Source organism: Mirounga angustirostris, unplaced genomic scaffold (assembly GCF_029215605.1).
Source record: "Mirounga angustirostris isolate CCGP_5_RB_7025 unplaced genomic scaffold, mMirAng1.0.hap1 SCAF_9, whole genome shotgun sequence".
Taxonomy (NCBI): domain Eukaryota; kingdom Metazoa; phylum Chordata; class Mammalia; order Carnivora; family Phocidae; genus Mirounga; species Mirounga angustirostris.
This window is the reverse complement of record NW_026991717.1, coordinates 127661037-127666406: the sequence shown is the minus strand read 5'-3', so window position 1 is coordinate 127666406 and position 5370 is coordinate 127661037. Positions and strand designations below refer to the sequence as shown.

At 33.1% G+C, this 5370-nt stretch overlaps 1 pseudogene; it reads right to left on the bottom strand.

Annotated features, from left to right (window-relative positions):
- Window positions 1–1681: 1681 nt before the first annotated feature.
- Window positions 1682–2377, bottom strand: LOC123862218 (small ribosomal subunit protein eS1-like; annotated as a pseudogene).
- Between the last annotated feature and the right edge of the window lie 2993 nt (window positions 2378–5370).

The window sequence follows — 5370 nt, the reverse complement described above, 5'->3', positions numbered from 1 at the left end:
ACTTGGCCCACTATCATTTTTCCTATTACAGAACACAAAATAATTTTCTTGGTTAAAGGCAGTTGTTACCCTATCACCTGCTCAAATCAATATCAACTGTATGGTTGAGACTCCTCTGGCTAAAATTATATATCAAAGATGCTCAAAGCAAGGGAAAATCATTTTTATTATGTTTCCTTGACTTCTCTACTTTCTTTTACTTTATAAATAACAGCCAAGACATTGGGATTTTCTTCAAAGCTTCAGCACTGAGACACTTGTTAAGTGCAGTTTATAATCTCATATCGTTCTTCAAAATATTGGCTTTTAAAATAAGATAAACATTTCTGCACAACTTAGTCACCCATTCTGAGATAAAAATCAAAGGAAAATATAAAAATTTAAGTAAATTTTTCTTGGTTAGTGATATAAAATTTTAGCAAAGTTATCAAGAAGTTATTCCTGGTTAATTTACTTGAAAATTATTTGATCAATAATAAGTATGGTGTCAATGGAGTTACATTTATATTTCTGATTTATAAATATTTTTAAAATGCAAAAGCGATCACCACTTTTCCAAAATAGGTATTTCTCATCTTTTTAAATTTTAAATTGACAGAGTGACATGAAGTATTGTTATATCATTCCCTCAAGACTACAAAAGAAAAGAGCAAAAAACTAAAAGACAAACACAGATTTGCATCTATTATTCATAAGTAGGGACCACTAAGAACACGTGTGGATGATATTGATGACGTGAAATAAATAGGGACAAAAGAAATCTTACTGGCTAGTTTGCTAAACTCTTTTTCCAGAATTTTCAAATGCAGGGAATATTGTCAGGGACATGCATATAGCTACTCTTTTATTTCATTTAAATTTTTATTTCCATTTATTTCTACATTTCCATTAATGGATTAATACTCCAATTTTATTATTTTTCTAATCTTCAAGAAACAAATAATTTTCTTGGAATTTACCTAAAGTATCTCACATGGGTAAAAAGAATGAAGGCTTTCAGCTCATTTTAACCCCACTTTGGGTATTACTGGATTCAGTTTGCTAAAATTTTGTTTAGATTTTTGAAATAACAATCACTAGAGAAATTGATCTATAGTTTTTCTTTTAATGCCCTTGATAGGTTTTGATATAAGGATTATTCTCATTTAATAAAAAAGGAACTAAGAATTATTTTATCTTTAAAATAGAAGATTTTGTATTTAAATGCTTGGAAGAGTTTGCTCATGAAATCATCTAAATCTGGAGATTTTCTGGTATTTTTAAAATAATAGATTAATGTACTGAACAGAACAAGTGCTATTGAGATTTGCCTATTTCTCTTTTCAGTTTTGGTAGGTTATATTTTTTTCTAAAAATGTGGGCATCTAAATTTTCAGATTAATATGCCTTATTTATTTATTTATTATTTATTTTCACGAATAAGAATTATTATTTATCACCATTAAATGTCTGAATTTTATTTATTGTTTATATATTTTTAAAGATTTTATTTATTTATTTGACAGAGACAGAGACAGCGAGAGAGGGAACACAAGCAAGGGCAGAGGGAGAGAGAGAAGCAGGCTTCTCGCGAGCAGGGAGCCTGATGCAGGGCTTGATCCCCGATCCTGGGGATCATGACCCAAGCAGAAGGCAGATGCTTAACGACTGAGCCACCCAGGGGCCCCAAAATGTCTGAATTTTAAACAGGTTCTTGGACTGGTGGCCCCCATCCATGAGCTCATTCAACTTAACACTGATCTCATCCCCAGTAACTTTTCCAGAACTACTAACTTCACCATGAAGCTCTTTGAGCTTTCTCAATTCAAACTCAGGCTTCTGCATTTTTACTTTCCTAACACAGACATCTTGGAGTGGATAAAGAGACTGACAACCTTTTCTATGTCTATGTCATCAGAAAAGACATAGAAATTCACCGACCACTTCTTTTAGGTCATCGTTTGCACCTCTCGGGTCATGATTTCCATCATCTTTTTCCAAATTTGGTAGACCTGCTCATGCTGAGTGTAAGAGGTCTTCTGAATCTGATTGTTATGTTTTCTTAGTAAAACCAACACAAAAGAGATGAAGCCAATAACCACTGATAGTCTTGACATCAACATGAGCTTCAATCATGGTCTGCCATTTTTTTGACCATGGAACAAACACATTTTGTCACGGGTAAGATCTATGCCATGGAAATTAGGCAGTTTTTGCCCTGAGCATCCTCAGTAATTAGCTTGACTTTTATAAATGCAACTACATCATTCTGCAGATCAGCAAGGCTCACTTCAAAAACCCAACCCTTGAGGCCATCAGATGCAATTTTGGTTCTTTCAGTTCTCGTGACTAGTATTTTTCCAATATTTCTTATACTGACCATAGCTGGTGCTTTCACATCAGTCTTTCTTAGAAAATGTATCAACTACTTTCTTCCTGGCTCCTTTTTTGCCGCCTTTCCTAAAGACACTTGTTTTTGCTGACCACCAACGCACGGCTCCAGGAGCCAAAAGGCAATATGCCTTTTTAAAAATATATTCTTTAGATTTCTAATATTTTTAAGATCTTAATATCTTTAAGCTATATATTTAATATCTAATATCTTTCTGATAATATAAATTTATCACGTTTTTTCCTTGATTAGTCTGGCTAGGTTTTTATTTATTTTGTTATGTTTTACAAAAATTCAATTTTTTTACTTTACTGGTTTTCTCTACAAATAGAGGGAAATATGCTTACTTTATAATTTAATACTTTTTGCTTTTATATTTACTTTTTCTTTCTATCTTCTTTGACCATTCCATCTTTAAGCTGTTCTAGTCTGCCTCTTCTACACTAACTACTCCACAAAAATAAGTCTTGTCAAATTTAGCAACACCTCCACATTGCTATATCCACAGGAAATTTTCTTAAGAATATTGGATATAGGTTATTGATCATCATGTCAGCAATTAAATATACAATATAGTGACTTAGGATATAGTCTCTGGAGGCCGAATTTCTGGGATCAAATTCTTGCTCTGCTGTATGGACCTTAGGTAAATTGTTTTACCTTTCTGTATATAGTTTTCTTTATCATTAAAATGAATATTCCAAACACAATATGCAATTAAGTGAGTTGATACATGTAAAGTTCTTAAAATAAGCCTGACACATATTTAGATTCTTAATATATATTTGGTATCATTACTATATCCTTATTTTTGTTTTCATCCAAGCAGTTGTAAAAATCACAATGTACATCCATTTCTAATATTGTGGTCACTCTCAACATGTGGTTTTCAAACTTTCATGTATGTATGAATCATCTAGGGTGATTTCTAAATATTTAATTCAATATTTTACTTTTCTATTAATTTTAATATTTTTATCTAATAATTCTGGGTAGGATTCAAAAATTACATTCCCAGTAATTACTCCAATTGTTCTCATGTAGGTGGCTTACAGAGCACTTTTTAAAATCCCTGCTGACCAAGATTCTCTCCTTGACCAAACTGTAGTCAGATTTTTCTTGACTATGCCTCCATCTTGGCCTATAAAGACTTGAACGAATACTACTATAGTTTCTAACAATTCCAGGCAGTACCCGTAGGATGTCTCTAGTCCCTCTTAAAGTGCCTGCTTGAGAAAACTCATGTTGCCAAAAGAATTTACTGTCTGTTGAAGACAATGCCTGAAGATAGGGCCCCTGCTTCCCAGTCTTTGTGTGAAGGAAGAAGCCAACCTTTGGTAAGTGCCAGTTAGCAAACCCAGATGGGTTTCACTTGGACCACCTCTACCCGATTCTGCCTTTTCGTGATTTTTCACTTCCCTGACTGTTTAAGCCCCAGACATTTCTCCTGCCTACTCTACTCTCCTTTCAAAGGTCTGATCGCCTCTGAACATATCAGAATGGAGCTCAGCCCTTTCCCCTGCAGTCAGTAGTTACTGAATATAATCTGTTCTCACTCCTTGAAATTAATGTCTGGTTGTGTTTATCTTTGACACTGCCCCACAATTAGCATTACTTTAATGTAATTTTGAAATAAATCTCATGATGCAAGATTCTCAAATTTTATCCAACTTTTTTTTTTTTTTTTCTTTTTGTCCTGCTGCTAGGTAACAATTTGTTTTATAAACCTCCCTGGTGATTGTTATTGAACAAAAAATTTAGACCCATAAATCTAACTGTGGCCTTGCTCTTTTTAACCATTAATGTAAAGGGTTTAATTTTGAACTCTCATTTTTGTTCAGTTTATCTATAAGTTTATCCTCATGCCAGGGCCACGCCGCCTTGACTAGTATAGATTTATAGCAAGTTTTGAAATTGGAAAGCGTTTAAGTGCTTGATCTTATTCTCCTCTCAAGAAGTTTTGGCTACTCTGCCTCATTTGCCTTTCTCTGTAAACTTGAACTTGTCAATTTCTACAAACAAAAAGGCTTGGCAGGGGGGTGGGGGTGGGTGGGTGGGGGGTTGAAATTGACTTAATTAAATCTATAGACCAATCATGGTGAATTGTCATTTTAATACATTTAATCTTCTGATTCATGAATATGGAATGTCTCTCCATTTTTAATCTTCCTTCTCACAGCAGCATTTTGAAATTTTCAGTACACAGTCTTGTACTGCTTTTGTTAATGTTACTTCTGAGTATTTTATTCTTTTTTTTTTCATGCAATTGTGAATGGAATTGTTTTTTTCTAATTTCATTTGCAAATGTTCACTACTAGTATAGAACTATAATTAATGTTTCTATATTGATGTTAAATCCTGTGATCTTGATCCTGACCTTATTTGAAAGGTTTGCTACTTTTTGTGACTTATTTGAATTTTCTACATACAGAATCAAGTCATCTGCAAATAAAACAATCTTCTTTCTTTCCAATTTGGATACCTTTTATTTCTTTATCATTTTCTTCTGCTGTTTTTCTGTCTAATTCACTGCCTATACCTTCAATGCATGCAATGTTGAATAAGAGTGGAGAGAGCAGGCATCCTTGCCTTTTCCTGATCTTAAGCAGGAAGCGTTTGTTGTTTCACCATCTTAGTAAACTTTTCACTTTAGTGGTGAAACATCAAATGTTTTCCCCTAAAATCATAAAAAAAAAAGCTATAGCTATAGGACTTTTGTAGATACTCTTTATCTGTTTCAGGAAGTTCTATTCTTAATCTGTTAGAAGTTATCATCAGTGGATATAAGATTTTTTGAAACTTATTTGTGCATTTATTAATATGATCATGAGGTTTTGTTACTTTATTAATATGGTGCCTTACATTAATTGATTTTCAGATATTACACCAACCTTTCATTCCTGAGATAAACCTCAGTTGGGCATGGTGTACATATAATCATTTTCCTACATGGCTGGATTTATTTGCTAATATTTTCTTGAGGATTTTTGCAGCCATAT